The sequence below is a fragment of the Homalodisca vitripennis genome, chromosome 4 (genome assembly GCF_021130785.1).
Source record: "Homalodisca vitripennis isolate AUS2020 chromosome 4, UT_GWSS_2.1, whole genome shotgun sequence".
Classification (NCBI taxonomy): Eukaryota; Metazoa; Arthropoda; class Insecta; order Hemiptera; family Cicadellidae; genus Homalodisca; species Homalodisca vitripennis.
Window position 1 is genome coordinate 158,318,107 of NC_060210.1, and position 17,570 is coordinate 158,335,676.

At 38.3% G+C, this 17,570-nt stretch overlaps 1 protein-coding gene across 1 annotated transcript in view; it reads right to left on the reverse strand.

Annotated features, from left to right (window-relative positions):
* LOC124360408 overlaps positions 1-17,570 on the reverse strand; it is a 124,023-nt gene that overhangs the window by 68,009 nt on the left and 38,444 nt on the right.

A 17,570-nucleotide genomic window follows, 5' to 3' on the forward strand; every position in this document is an offset into this window, starting at 1 on the left:
CCAGCGCTGCTTCTGCGACACTCATGCTGTTGATCGTCCCACTACCCCGATAGTAACACCCCCCCTTCCTTCCTTTATCTCCCTTATCCTCTGATCACTCTTATAAAACGTGAAATTGGAGAGAATTACTTCTACAGAAACACTAATTTAGCACAAAATGTGCGTACATCGAAAAAGCTTCAGTTTTGCTTGTTACTTAAAATAAAGAAACAAAAAGACAATAATACAACATAATGAAAAGTATGTATAAAATTATTTTCATTACGTGTAACCCAATCTTTAGTACAGTTTTCTTTTCAGTTTCGTGAATTTTAGATAAAGATATTGATTGGGTACTACAAAATTAAAAAAAAAGACTTAAACGCCGGCTAATTTCTACATTTATGGTTGTACTTCGCCTAGAACGGGATGACTGGTTTCTGTTTCTTGAACGTGGAGGTAATTTAAAATTCATCAGAACAGTTATTTGAAATTGAAATAATTTATTACATCAAAAGTAATAGATTTATATTTATATATTACTATACTTACTGGTTTAGACACAATTCTCTTCAATAATTCAATAGTTTTTTTTATTGAAACTTCATTATACAATACCCATGGTGGTAATAATATCAATATATAATTAAGGCAAACAAATTTTGCAAAATAAACACTGTTATTAAATTATATTCAACAGCTTAAAAATACAAATTTAAATGAATATGGCAATGTTAATAATTGCCAAAAATACGTAGTTTAATAAAAGACATTGTATACAACTTAATCATCAATCACGATGCATAGAGTCTAGGAGCTGAGACAATTTACATGGATAAACATAGAACCTGATATGTATTAAAATCTATGAAGCAATTTCTCCCAAGAAAGACTTTGATCATCAAGTTGCACTAATATTAGTAGAGGCCGAAATTGGAGGGAATCAATATGATTAAAATAAGATTGAAATTTATACAATGCAAATTGGTTTCGCTTCCTAGACTATTAACTTATACAATTTGGTACTTTGAAACCAATAGTACACACGCCTAGCTATGGAAAACGAGATACTTCGACTACGTTTTTATTCGGTTACTGCCAAACTAACGTCCACAGACAAAGAATAAGAATAATATATGATAATTATTAATTAACCGGTCATTATTTACCTAAGAGATACTTAGGTAATATAATTTCACCATCTTCGCAAAGACACTCTAAATTTCAGGTCTGGTGTATTACGAAAACGAAATGTAAAGAGGTCAAAATATATCAATTTCTCAAAATAACATTATCTACCTGTGAGATACTAAGAGGAATTTTAATATGCAATCAAGACATTACTGGATCATCATTTGTTCTTTTTATGCATCATTTCATCGACTATAGCTCCATTTTATATAGTATAGATGACTTTGATAATATATTTGTCTCCATATATAGGACATATTAGTATCTACTTACTTTGGATCTGAAATTAACTGGTATCTACTACTTGAGCCAGAGATACAATCTTGTTTAAGATTTTGATTTTTAGATTGTACTGTATACTCCTTCATTGGTTGGCACTTTTAACAGTTTTGTTCGAGGTATATTAGATTTAACCTCTCTCGTATAACACGAATGGAAAATTAATGCCTTAGCCAAGGGGAACTTTTCACGAAAGCATATTTCTACCTACTATTCCAGAGAGTAACAAACTGTTTCTACCTTGCATTTATTACCACATGTGTTATGATTTTTTTATTTGTTTATCGTTTATTTTGAAGTTATAATGTTACTGCAACCATGGCATTATTTCCAAAAGACATGTCAGAAATACTTTAAGGTATTGCAAGTAGACTACAGTATGGAGAAGGCTTGCAAAACAAAACCGTTGAGAAACATGTTTTGGTTTATTAACGGCAAATAGATTTATAACTAGAGAGCGCATCATTAATATTTTCTTGCCCTAAGATATGATTTGCTTGCGAAACGTTCCGAAGTGAGTTTTATTCGTGTCATGCTCCAAAAACCACCACAATATCTACATTTAAACAGCAATGATGTGCTGATCGACGAAAAATATGAGCGTGCTGACATTTTTAATTGTAATAAATACTTGCCATATTTTGTTATGACCTTCCCTTATCAGAGTTGACCAGCGAGCCGTGGCCATGACGTCACGCAGGTCAAGGGCGGTACGTCACCGGTCAGCTGACTTCTATTTACAGAGCTTGCGTCCACCTGCCGGCCTCTCTACATAGTTTACACTTGAATCACTAACCAGCCCACGGCTACACGAGAGACAGAGGCAGGTAGGCTGTAGGCTCACATTTGCTAGCGAGGAAGACTTTGAGACAAGTGAACAGGCTAAGTACCTATCCAACACTACCAAATAGAAAAGAAAGTGTGTCTAAATGAGAGTCAAATTTAAAAGTTTGAACATATATACCGGTGCAAACTTTCTTAAAGGAGGACATTTTGTTCACTTTTAGCTAGGCAAACATTAAAAATTTGTTAATACTAAAATAAATTTAAAAACTTATCAGTTTTACAATATTGCATTTCAGGCGTTCATGATTTGTTACAGTACAAGACATCATTGCGAGCCTGGGTTGTGGGAAATAAACTGTCGCTTAATGTACTTAGCCCTGTGATATATTGTTTAAACTTCGCATGCGTGTAACAGATTAGTTTCTTGCGATAGCACTAGTATTAAAGATATTAATTGTGATTTGTTTACAATATTGGCCAGACTTGAAATGATGTCTCGAACTTATGATACGAATGGTATTATTCCACATTTGGATGACAAACAAGAGATTTTAAAAAGTGGATGAATAGCATTTTTTTGTCACACTTAGGCTTTATAACATTGACGACATAACTTTGGATTGGGTATTTTTAGTTATGTAATTATCCAGAAACACACAAAGATGAAGAGTACCGAGATAAAGGATGCTGTGATCGATGAGCTCCTAGATAGTTACATTCGGTTGTTTACCAGATGGCCGGGTCGGGCTGTGTCAGTGTGGGTGTGGGGTGAGCGGCCAATCAGAGGACGCAACTGTTGACACCAGAGAGAAAGGACAACACCACGCCATTCACGTCCACAGTCCTGGCCCGTAACTCCGGAGTCATCGACCCCACAACTCCTCTCCACTTCCGCATTCATTATTTATAGGTGGTGAAAATCACGCTATTTATAATTCGGCAAGATAAGATAATGGTACAATCTTACAATCGTTCCTTTGACAATTACGGTGGAACATTATTAGAATGGTGCTAGAAGTGTTTTTGTCATTTACACTACAATCTACTAGATCAAGTTCTTGCCAGTAGTTCTGCTTGATAGCCTTCAAGTACTATTTGGCACACGTGCTTTGCACAACTTTCTCTCTCTCTCACACGCTCTCGCAGGTCTGTCTGTATTGAGCACACACCGCTTCAAACCGTTTCATCAGCCGGCATGTTTGTCGTGCCAGCGTAGATGGAAGCATTACGTTACACTGGAATCGTAGCTAATTCTGTCATGCTAGACCGGTCGCCTCGGTCTTTTTCCACAATTCGGAAATGTCCGAATTCCACTTCGGAATGTTCCACAATTAATAGGCACATGAATTATCATATTTACTGGGATCGCCATTCCACCCTACCTTCAGGGTAAATTTTGCCCTGTCACTACTTTGAAGCCTGTCTCGATAGAAAGTAAATTTTAAAACTATACATCGTCAAATATTTATTTTTAATTACAAATTGTTCTCGTAAGAATTTTAATTTAGTTTGTATCCGGTATTCTCGTTAAAATAAAACTGAAATATGTGTCCTTTCATTAAATTGGTGTTTAAAAACGTAAACCACTTTTAAAATTTAACATTTGGCTATATCTGTGCATACCTTATCACATGCCATAAATTATTTTTCTTGTGAAAAAATATTGTATTGGGCATTTGTTGTATATATACTTTATAATATTAAGTATTCTGTGGTATTAAACACTTAATTTGATTAGTTATTTGTATATATTTATAATTTCCTATAATTGTAGTTTTCGAAGTCATACATGTGATGCTTAGTGATTTGTCTCTCCAAAATGTTGGGTAGGTTGGTTTTAGAAATTGCATGGACACGAACTGTTAATAGTTAAGATGCAACTACTATTTGACTAGAAGTTGTAATAAAAATTCGGAAGAATAAAAAATAATGTAGACATAATTATTACGAGATAGAAAAAGTTGTGAATGGGCGTAGCTGGAAGTAACAGAAATGAACGAACTAGTTATACAGATGATCAATTATTCCGTACAATCGAGTTATACAGGTTTTCTTCTTTTGCACGGTCATAGTTTCGTAACTCGTTAAGTATTTAACTCGTAAACAATTTACTCGTTAATATCGTTTATTAACTAAGCTTTATCTTAATTTATTTAATCGTTATTACAAATCGATTAAATTGATCGTTACTTCTTAAATATTGAATTATACACAATAACTTGAATTATACACAATAACACAATAACTTGCTGTGTAAACTAATTTGGCAATCATTTTTCCCGTACAGCGAGTTTCGGGATGATTACAGCTTGTAATTTACAGTAACATATTGTGTTTGAAATAAAGAAGTTGAACACACCTTGAAAGTGATCTAAAAATATATTTTTTATTATAACCGCAAGACAAACAACATTTTTCGTACATATCTCACTGTGTTTCAACGCACTAGTATTTACTAATTTTAAAGAATATACTATGAATGTAAAAATACATTCTGATCCTACATATACATGAACTGTCAATGGGGGGGGGGGAGGAAAGAGGTTTCTTACATAAATGTCTTCCCTAGACCAAGGTTCTGCCAGAGTTTTATTTATCGTGAATGTAGAGACGACAGTTAATGGAACCCGCTCTCGCTGAAAAAGAAATGAAAGATTTGTGTCTGGCGCATTTAAGTGCTGTAGTGACGGCTATATTCTTTCTGGCGGCTATATTCATTTGAATACCATAAGAACAATTTTTAATCTTAAATACCTTTATACCCATATTTTTGGTCAAATGTTCATATAACGCGGCTTATTCCAAATATTTATATAAATGACAACCGTAATAAATTTCTCGAATTTGTTTTGGCTATTAAAAGCCATATCCAACTGTTTTTAAAATTCATCGTTAAAATTTTCATGAATATAAATTGTACAAGAATATCTTAAAATCGCATTGATGCATATTTATTACTATATTTTTAAAATGAGACTCCTCCCATAATTTTACAACGAACAATAAGGGCTTAAGAGTGGTAAAATATAAAGTAAATTTCAAGGTCGTTTCATCAAATCCGAAACGTGACAACTCACTTGTATTCCTTCTAATATTACATTTTGCGCATATATAGTACATACAGAAACTTGAAATGATTAAAACGTCTTTGGAATTCCCTTTTGTTTCTCAGAACCATCTTATATCAGAGCGTTCGCAACTAATTAATTACTACTAAAATGTGTAAATATTGGCTACTTTTCCTTCTAAAGGAGATCTTTGATTTTTACAACGACCTATTAATTTCAATAATAAGCGCCAATTGTTAGAGATTACTATAAACAGCAGCATTGTAGAACTTAATATGAAGTTAAATTTTTTGGTCAAACGCTACCTATAACTCAAAACATGTAAGGCGCGATAAAACATTTTAACATTGCTGTTATACCTGAAATCGTCGGCTTTCTAAAAATATATTGCTCTTTTGGTAACGCCTGGGTCTAATATCTGTTTATCATCTGTTTAAGCGCAATATATAGTTACCCTCCATAGCAAAACCTAAACCTCTAAATAATTCAAATGTTAATGTTTACGAGAAGTGAACCAAAAAACATATGACAATCACGACAATTTGGAGTATAATCGAACTTTCCTTTATTCCAAAGAGTTGAATATTCCTCATGACACCAGAACGCTGGAGAAAACGCGACAACGACAAAACGTCCACAAGATACGAGACAGCAGCGTGTTGGTTGAACTCATACACAAAACTGATGGGATCAAGTTATCTTGTGGTTGATGGGAGCGACGTGTCTGAGCCAGTTGGAAGCAATTAATTGTCGAATCTAATCAGTGTATAGCACTGAGAGGATTAAGATTAATTTCATTAACACTCAATTTATCTTCAGACTTCTCATTAAGTCCGGGCACTTCCTCATAGTTTCGGAATGAAGTGGATGTTACAATTGTCCGGAACAAATACTATATACGCGGAACAAGGCAGTGAATGAGTTGCAATGGCTTGTGGGCGGACAAGTCACGAGGGAGCCCTGCCACAGAAAGGTACGGTACCAGAAGCCATGGCTCGAACCACAGAACTGTCGGTCCGCCGCTATTTATAGTCAACACGTGCCACTCCTGTTCCTACCTCTCTGATATACGGTATAAGCGTTAAGGTTGTTTCCCTTCCTACGGTTTTAAACCCCGAGTATACGGTATAGCGTAAAGCTTGTTTTCCCTCCTTCAGCTTTATAACCCACCGCCGCTCCAGTCCCTTGCACAGCTCACACGTCATCAGACATTCCGAGCCACTGGACCTGAATATCAGGTATACGTATAACATTCAAATTCAAATTTCCTTTATTATATTAAACAAGTGTTTAAAATTGTATTGAATGCGTCAGTCATATAACCTATATTACCACAATTATACATATTTGCATTAAGTATAAAACGTCCATTACGACCATTACGACTCATGTTACACTAATCTATTTTTTACAATCTTAAACATTACAACTTTACTCATTTCGGTAACTGAGTTAACATGCAAGTTTTATTGTTCCTAGCGATTTGTCATGAACTCATCAACGGAATAAAATGCATTCGACACTAAATGATCTCTTATTTGAGCTTTGAAACGTTCCTTCGTTGCCAATTCTTTGACGCACTCCGGGAGTCTGTTGATCACTTTGACACCAACATGAGATGAATATTGCTCATACGCCATACTTATGTGAGACTGAATCCTCAAGTTGTCCCTTTCCCCTCGTATTATATCCGTGGATGTTACTGGGCAGTGTGTCAAATAAAACTTTTATCGAGAATACATACAGGGCAACCAGGATATAGCGGCTAGGTAAATACCATTAGCAACTTTCCGTCATTTTTTAAATTAGATCTCAGACAGATGGTCGTGTCATCTGCGTATTGAACAAGATGTCCTCTTTGAACAGAATCGTTCAAATTTTTGACGTAACTCAAAAAGAGGCCAAGAACAGATCCCTGAGGGACCACACAGTCTATTCTTACTGAATAGACACACTTTCAATCTGAACACACTTCAAGACAAGACTTAATCCACATGTGTGGCAGTCATCTAACACCGCAATGTTCAAGCTCACACAGAAGTGTAGCATGATGGAGGAAGTCGAAGGTCTTGGTTAGAGAGAATAATATTGTCTATCAAACCCCTCAACCACCAGATCTTGTTTATTGCATCAGTCATGGAAATACGTTTTCGCAAGCTAAATTGGCTAAGTGAAAATATATTGAACGGTTCCACAAATTTAACAATTTGTTCAGAAACAGGTTTTAAAAGGTTGGAGCCAACTAAAGCAGTGGAACATAGGCAGGCCAGGTCTCCAAGCTTAGCATTAATTCTCCAACTTCCTAATCGTGATAAACAAGTAACATGGTAAGCCTACGTGTTACTACTTGCAGTAGTACACAAGCTCCAGGCATGGCATTAATTCTGTAACTTCCTAGACGTAATATACTAATCAACTTTTGCGTCTCTTTATTTTCCCATAGTCTGCGATATTTAAAAAGGATTGAGTAGAATGGATCAAACTAAATCACTTGTAAATAATACTTTAGTGTGTCCTGTAGATTCTTACAAAGTTGAAGTTGAATTGAATTGTTGTTTATTCACTTCATTATTCAGCCAAATTACTTAAGACAAAATTGCATAAGTAAAATATTACTTTAATGTAACCAGTGTTAAGTGTCGGAAATTGTTTTATTACGTTTCATAATTAGCTCCTAATAATGCTGGATAGTATAAAATAACTCGTTTACATATCTGTGACGTTTTATTTAGATAGTCCAGTAACGATTTGCCAACAATTCCAAGTTCCAGAAACTCCTTAGATACTTTGTACAATTTACAATTGGTACGTACGAGGTCTCGTATAATGGACGGATTATTTCTAAATAGATAAAAATACATGTATTTTAACTTAGTCTCGTTGCTCAAAACCTCGACATTTTCATTATTTAAATAAGCAAAATTTAAGGTGGTGTGTAGGTGGTTGCAGTCAGCGGTGTGGTGACTGACGCAGTGTATTGACCCGTTGTATTGGAGATGACGCACATGCACGTACACGGCATTCACATATTCAATTACCAATAGGCGTGTTTTAGTTACTACAGTATTTATAAGATTACGGTAAATGTACGAAGCAATATTGTGTACGAGTCCTATCACTAGTTATCTAGTTATCAGCAACGTAAGGTGGTGCAGCAGCAGTCAGCAGTGTGGTGACTGACGCAGTGTATTGACCTGTTGTATTGGAGATGACGCACTTTACGTACATGGTTGTCATATTCACATTAACCAAGAGGTGTGTCTCAATTACTAGATCATCTACACGATTAGAGTGAAGTGGTATTGTTGACGAGTCCTATCACTAGTTATCAGTAACGTAAGGTGGTGGTGGGAGGTGGTGCAGCAGCAGTCAGCGGTGTGGTGACTGACGCAGTGTATTGACCTGTTGTATTGGTGATGACGCACTTTACGTACATGATTGTCATATTCACATTAACCAAGAGGTGTGTCTCAATTACTAGATCATCTACACGACTGGAGTGAAGTGGTATTGTTGATGAGTCCTATCACTAGTTATCAGTAACGTAAGGTGGTGGTGGGAGGTGGTGCAGCAGCAGTCAGCAGTGTGGTGACTGACGCAGTGTATTGACCTGTTGTATTGGAGATGACGCACTTTACGTACATGGTTGTCATATTCACATTAACCAAGAGGTGTGTCTCAATTACTAGATCATCTACACGACTGGAGTGAAGTGGTATTGTTGACGAGTCCTATCACTAGTTATCAGTAACGTAAGGTGGTGGTGGGAGGTGGTGCAGCAGCAGTCAGCGGTGTGGTGACTGACGCAGTGTATTGACCTGTTGTATTGGTGATGACGCACTTTACGTACATGATTGTCATATTCACATTAACCAAGAGGTGTGTCTCAATTACTAGATCATCTACACGACTGGAGTGAAGTGGTATTGTTGATGAGTCCTATCACTAGTTATCAGTAACGTAAGGTGGTGGTGGGAGGTGGTGCAGCAGCAGTCAGCGGTGTGGTGACTGACGCAGTGTATTGACCCGTTGTCCGGGAGACGACGCACATGTACGTACACGGCAGTCACACACAATTAAACACCACAGTCAACCAATTGCACCGTACAACTAACTGCAAGAGGCGAAATTTACTTTTTAACTGCAAATGAACCTCAAAGAAATGGAGGAGAATGTTGAACGTTACCTGTATGAGACACACATTTCTGGGAAGTCAGTTACGAAACAGAACTGTGTTATCAGTTTGGTTATTAATTAGTTGGTACCGGCAGCTTCACAAGAAAATTTCGAGATAAATGAAAGGGATGTTATAGGAAAACACTGTTAAATGGTCTACCAAACACTCCTAGTTAGTAATACTCAGTGGAAGATATTGCAATATCCCATATCCCGATCTTTAAAATAAATGGGTTTTAACTGGCTTGAACTGGTTCAGTGGCTTGCCATTCTCAATTTTCGTTCTTGAAAAGTATACGATATGTATACGTGTAAACCTGATATAAGACAATTTAATTTATTCTAATAATATACAAAGTGGTTTCTATTCGACACTGGCGACATCTATAAAACTTAGATGACGTTCTTGTGTTTAGTACACTATGTACTACCTCTTGAAATATTTGAAATTCCCCGTTTTCGTGTGAACTATATCCAGGTTTCTTTTCATAAAAGTCGAATTTGGATTAATGCGACTATTTCAAAACAGTAAAACAAACATTGGTTCTGACGTTCTTAAATGAAACGTTTACCAACAAACATTTAATTTTTGTTTATATGTTGAATAAATACGGGAGCTTTAATATCTGTATAGTTAATCCGTTGAACAAACAAAAAGTTTTGTAATATCTTAAAACACTTTATACCACTTTGGCCTCTATTATGGCCAAATTTCTGCTTTTTTAATTTGTGGGTTTCTCTTGCAATATATACATTGATTTTAGCTTTTAGCAACTCAAAGAAATACATTTGGCTTTGATTAATCCTGTTTTGTAAATTCTTGCTATAATTCTGATTAATATTATTTTACTCAATTATATATTGATTTTTCTATATAAAATAATAAATACTCTTTGAACTCCGACGGGACTAAAATCTGAGATCTCTAGCATCAGAACAAACTGGAGTTCAACAGTGAACATCATGTCGTAAGTTCGTAAGACAAACACAAGACTCACCGCAAACCTGCTAGCTCAGCTGGCGGACTGTGACAGCATACTTTACCTGCCAACAGAACAAACTACATGTACTCATACTCACAAGTACTAGTCACATACTGACACACCAACACAGCTGCAGTGTATACCCAGTGCATTGTGCCTCTGCTCGTAAAAAGAAACAATACTACTGACAGTAACAACCTGATTAATGTCAAAGATGGCGACAACATACCGATTTATTTTTAAGTATTCGAGGTTCACGAGTAAGGTCATATTCGATATGTAATATAAAACAATTAATTATTTGATATAAAAAAATTACATCGATTCCGTAAAATTAATACTTGCATGCAATAAAATATCACGGCTGAACAACTACAAATTTATTATATTCTTAATGTGTGGTAAAATGTCACGTTATTGTCAAGTTTTAATTTTATATTTTCTTAATAATAAACATTAGATGAATATAAAAGATATAAAATTGTATAAATGGAGAAACTTCGAAAGATATGACTCACAAATCGTAAGGTAACCAAAGCATTGTTGGGATATGTGACAACTGTAGACAGTGACAATTGTGGATACACGGGACTTCTAAAATGGTGTTTAGGTGTGCGATCCGAGGGGAGGCCAGTTGAGACAATTGCGGATACCTGAGGGACGGAGAGGCTGATGGAGGGGGGCAGGTCTTCACTGTAGACAGTGACAATTGTGGATACATACGGGACTTTCTAAAATGGTGTTTAGGTGTGCGATCCGAGGGGAGGCCAGTTGAGACAATTGCGGATACCTGAGGGACGGAGAGGCTGATGGAGGGGGGGCAGGTCTTCACTGTAGATAGTGACAATTGTGAACATACGGGACTTTCTAAAATGGTGTTTAGGTGTGCGATCCGAGGGGAGGCCAGTTGAGACAATTGCGGATACCTGAGGGACGGAGAGGCTGATGGAGGGGGGCAGGTCTTCACTGTAGATAGTGACAATTGTGAACATACGGGACTTTCTAAAATGGTGTTTAGGTGTGCGATCCGAGGGGAGGCCAGTTGAGACAATTGCGGATACCTGAGGGACGGAGAGGCTGATGGAGGGGAGGGCGCACCTCACTGTAGACAGTGACAATTGTGAACATACGGGACTTTCTAAAATGGTGTTTAGGTGTGCGATCCGAGGGGAAGCCAGTTGAGACAATTGCGGATACCTGAGGGACGGAGAGGCTGATGGAGGGGGGCAGGTCTTCACTGTAGATAGTGACAATTGTGAACATACGCGACTTTCTAAAATGGTGTTTAGGTGTGCGATCCGAGGGGAAGCCAGTTGAGACAATTGCGGATACCTGAGGGACGGAGAGGCTGATGGAGGGGGGCGCACTTCACTGTAGACAGTGCCAATTGTGAACATACGGGACTTTCTAAAATGGTGTTTAGGTGTGCGATCCGAGGGGAAGCCAGTTGAGACAATTGCGGATACCTGAGGGACGGAGAGGCTGATGGAGGGGAGGGCGCACTTCACTGTAGACAGTGCCAATTGTGAACATACGGGACTTTCTAAAATGGTGTTTAGGTGTGCGATCCGAGGGGAAGCCAGTTGAGACAATTGCGGATACCTGAGGGACGGAGAGGCTGATGGAGGGGGGCGCACCTTCACTGTAGACAGTGCCAATTGTGGACATACGGGACTTTCTAAAATGGTGTTTAGGTGTGCGATCCGAGGGGAAGCCAGTTGAGACAATTGCGGATACCTGAGGGACGGAGAGGCTGATGGAGGGTGGGCGCACTTCACTGTAGACAGTGCCAATTGTGGACATACGGGACTTTCTAAAATGGTGTTTAGGTGTGCGATCCGAGGGGAAGCCAGTTGAGACAATTGCGGATACCTGAGGGACGGAGAGGCTGATGGAGGGGAGGGCGCACTCACTGTAGACAGTGCCAATTGTAAACATACGGGACTTTCTAAAATGGTGTTTAGGTGTGCGATCCGAGGGGAAGCCAGTTGAGACAATTGCGGATACCTGAGGGATGGAGAGGCTGATGGAGGGGAGGGCGCACCTCACTGTAGACAGTGCCAATTGTGAACATACGGGACTTTCTAAAATGGTGTTTAGGTGTGCGATCCGAGGGGAAGCCAGTTGAGACAATTGCGGATACCTGAGGGACGGAGAGGCTGATGGAGGGGGGGCAGGTCTTCACTGTAGACAGTGCCAATTGTGAACATACGGGACTTTCTAAAATGGTGTTTAGGTGTGCGATCCGAGGGAAGCCAGTTGAGACAATTGCGGATACCTGAGGGACGGAGAGGCTGATGGAGGGGGGGCGCACCTTCACTGTAGACAGTGCCAATTGTGGACATACGGGACTTTCTAAAAATGGTGTTTAGGTGTGCGATCCGAGGGGAAGCCAGTTGAGACAATTGCGGATACCTGAGGGACGGAGAGGCTGATGGAGGGGGGCAGGTCTTCACTGTAGACAGTGACAATTGTGGACATACGGGACTTTCTAAAAAGGTGTTTAGGTGTGCGATCCGAGGGGAAGCCAGTTGAGACAATTGCGGATACCTGAGGGACGGAGAGGCTGATGGAGGGGGGCGCACTTCACTGTAGACAGTGACAAATTGTGGAGACATACGGGACTTTCTAAAAATGGTGTTTAGGTGTGCGATCCGAGGGGAGGCCAGTTGAGACATTGCGGATACCTGAGGGACGGAGAGGCTGATGGAAGGGGAGGGCGCACTTCACTGTAGACAGTGATAATTATGGACATACGGGACTTTCTAAAAAGGTGTTTAGGTGTGCGATCCGAGGGGGAAGCCAGTTGAGACAATTGCGGATACCTGAGGGACGGAGAGGCTGATGGAGGGGGGCAGGTCTTCACTGTAGACAGTGACAATTGTGGACAAACGCGACTTTCTAAAAAGGTGTTTAGGTGTGCGATCCGAGGGGAAGCCAGTTAAGACAGTTGCGGATACCTGAGGGACGGAGAGGCTGATGGAGGGGGGCAGATCTTCACTGTAGACAGTGCCAATTGTGAACATACGGGACTTTCTAAAATGGTGTTTAGGTGTGCGATCCGAGGGGAAGCCAGTTGAGACATTTTCGGATACCTGAGGGACGGAGAGGCTGATGGAAGGGAGGGCGCACTTCACTGATGACAAGAATGCAGTGCGCTAATCTAATATTCAGTTTGTATACGTGTTCCTTACACCTCTGACTATTTCAAATCATATAAGACGCAAAATTATTTCATACAGCTAAAAAGTTAGCCATACTTAAAAAGGTTAAAATTTTAAATTAAATTTACAAATAAATGGGTTACTTCGAGTTTTGTTACGCAACTATTTCCGTCACATAGTTACAGCAAGATACATTATCTAATACATATAAAGCCGCATTTATTATTTTGTTTCATTGCCAGTTTTAAGTGTATGTACATACAGTTCATCTAAAAAGTAGTCTTGTACCGGTTTACCAGTTAGGTCCAAACCCTTCAAGTATCAGACAATTATCTTATAACTCTCGAAGATGACTCTTGGTACTGCTGTCACGCCGACGTGACACTCAACAAGTTAAAATATTGAGAGGGATTAGCCGAACTGATTTAGATTATATTCTCATTCGAAGGCGATAAAATGTAAAATCAGGTGTTGTATCTAATGAGTACACTTAAGTAAATATATTTACAATGTAAAATAAAATGATATAACCCAAAGAGAAAGTTTGAACTGCATAATTGGTTAGTTCAGATAGTTCTTTCCGTTCTATCCATCAGTTATTTATATTTTTAAAACTGGAATTCTAAATATTTTTCCAACTATTATACATTTATTTCTCATGGAAAATTCAAGAAGCATCAGCCCTGCTTCATACGATCAGCGTATAAATCAACAGATAAACGCAGTGTTTGAGAAATCTGCCATAGTTTCTGCTTGCCCCTTGCAGGATTCCCTCCATCTCTGCACTGCATACAGTGCTGGGCGTGCCCGACTTATGGCTGGACTGAAGAATATAAATACAACGCGGATGATTGAGATTGTGGCGTTGACGGATGTGTGTAGGCATTAACTTGAATTTTTATGTGGCAATACGTTTAATATTAGTAATTTTTTTAAGGAATTGTGTATTTTTTTGCTGTCTACAATCATTGTCCTGTTTGTAATTCACCATCTCATATCACGACATGAATAAATTAGATGGTAGGGGACAAGGCGACGTATTACAGACACAATATTCATCATGTACTTAAACAGCCCGTTGTGGGGAGAGGAAGGAGGACACTTGAGGCTATTAAAGCTCACTCTAGACTGACTGCATGTTATATCTGTCTACAGTCACTGTCCTGTTTGTACTTCACCATCTCATATCACGACATGAATAAATTAGATGGTAGGGGAGAAGGCGACGTATTACAGACACAATAGTCATCATGTACTTAAACAGCCCGTTGTGGGGAGAGGAAGGAGGACACTTGAGGCTATTAAAGCTCACTCTAGACTGACTGAATGTTGTATCTGTCTACAGTCACTGTCCTGTTTGTACTTCACCATCTCATATCACGACATGAATAAATTAGATGGTAGGGGAGAAGGCGACGTATTACAGACACAATAGTCATCATGTACTTAAACAGCCCGTTGTGGGGAGAGGAAGGGATTGTAGGACTGTAGGTCCACGCCTAGTTTGACGAGGGTGGCTGACGTCACTTTTCTGCAGGGTAGGACAGTTAGTCCACGCCGACACCTGTGGACTAACTGTCCTACTTTTCAAAACTGACCTGGCCGTGCATTAGTTTTTCTACCTGCACTTATTCTTTATTCTGGTCAGTGATGCTTCCACCACATTCACACAGCGTACTGCTAAAGCAGCAAATATTAACAACAGTTTACTCAAGCTATCCACAGTCATATGAAGTGGATTACTAATAGGGATTATATCTTAACGAATTCCATATAGCATTATATTACTATTTGATTAATTTGGCATTGTCCTAATGAATCATAAACATCTACAGTAAGTTTGTATTAGTTATTCCTTATATTGGACCATCGTTTGTATAATACTGTATATACCAGTAGACACGTTACTCGTAGTAGTACACGTTAATTGAAATTGATGGTATATTGTTTTATTAACATTGTTAATAGTTAAAATAACCATTTAGTTCATATCTAATATATCATTTTTAAAGTTGTACCAAATTAAGTTAAATAGATACGAAGACAAAATATTTTATTACCTTAAATAGTGGCTCTTGGCATATAATCCAAACAGTAAACAAAACATCTGCCTACACAGACATACTAACTTACATAATAGTGACCTTATGCCGCTAACGATACGTTGTAAATATCATTCAAAACAGGAATTCGATGAACTGCTAAAAAATTTGTCTAGTTTCATTCAAACTTCCAATTACTATTCATCGCTATATCCCGCTGCGAAAAAAATGTAACGTTATTTCAAATAGTGATCCCGGAACGACAGGAGATAACATGTTTAATATTACTAGCAGTTATAAGGACTTCGAACGCTCCAAATTCTTAAATTTATTCTTAAACCCTATTAGTTTTATTCCCCTTTAAAATAAACCGTTTTAACAGTTAAAAGTTTTTAAAATTTGGTTGTTTAGTTAATAAAAAATCTCTAGTTAATATTGCTTTGTTTTCTCGATCAACAAGGTACATACAAACTTCTGAGAAGCCTACTTCTGTCAAAAGTCAAATAAACTATGCGTTTTATAACTATATAAAAGGTTATATAGTACATTCCTTTGATGTCTGCATACAGTACTCATTCATGCATACTCAATATTTACTAAAGTGTACAGTTCAAATAGACTTTTAATAAAACTTTTAGTTTTTCTTATCTAAATATTTGTCTTACTTGTGCTCAACAGTGGTCGCAAAAAAGTTTTAAATAAGAAGTGTTGTTATTATCAAGCTTACTCTATGCTTTCACGACTAAATGTAAGGTAATTTATGATTGTTGTATACTATAAAACAATGTTTACACAGAACAATTGACTAAAGTTAACAGGTCTTATGCTATTATATAAATGACTTGTTCTCTTTACCTGATTTTTCTGTGCATCGCTTACGATAGTTTAATCGTTGTTCTCCTAGTCGGAGCGAAAACGTATCCAATAAAGCAAAGACCACTATAATCGTTACAGACATTCTTAAGTTAGAAATGGCGTAACTAACCTGACTTTATTTTATGTATAAATTTCGTTTCATTCTTTTTGCAGCTGTCTTATGTAGTGTACTGAAAACTATTTAGCAGATAACAGAGTTTAGATCTTGAAACATCCATTCAAGTGCTGCAGTGTGAGTACGACGATCCCTTGTCAACCTCTCGTCAAAACAAACCCGTGAGTCGGACAGTGGGTCCCAGGCCGGGACCGTGGACCCACTGTCCACCCTTAAGAAGTAGGTAAGAAATGCTTCCGGCAGTTTTATGACGTGGACCTACAGTCCGTTTTACCAGAGGAAGGAGGACACTTGAGGCTATTAAGCTCACTCTAGACTGACTGAATGTTGTATCTGTCTACAGTCACTGTCCTGTTTGTACTTCACCATCTCATATCACGACATGAATAAATTAGATGGTAGGGGAGAAGGCGACGTATTACAGACACAATAGTCATCATGTACTTAAACAGCCCGTTGTGGGGAGAGGAAGGAGGACACTTGAGGCTATTAAAGCTCACTCTAGACTGACTGAATGTTGTATCTGTCTACAGTCACTGTCCTGTTTGTACTTCACCATCTCATATCACGACATGAATAAATTAGATGGTAGGGGAGAAGGCGACGTATTACAGACACAATAGTCATCATGTACTTAAACAGCCCGTTGTGGGGAGAGGAAGGAGGACACTTGAGGCTATTAAAGCTCACTCTAGACTGACTGAATGTTGTATCTGTCTACAGTCACTGTCCTGTTTGTACTTCACCATCTCATATCACGACATGAATAAATTAGATGGTAGGGGAGAAGGCGACGTATTACAGACACAATAGTCATCATGTACTTAAACAGCCCGTTGTGGGGAGAGGAAGGAGGACACTTGAGGCTATTAAAGCTCACTCTAGACTGACTGAATGTTGTATCTGTCTAC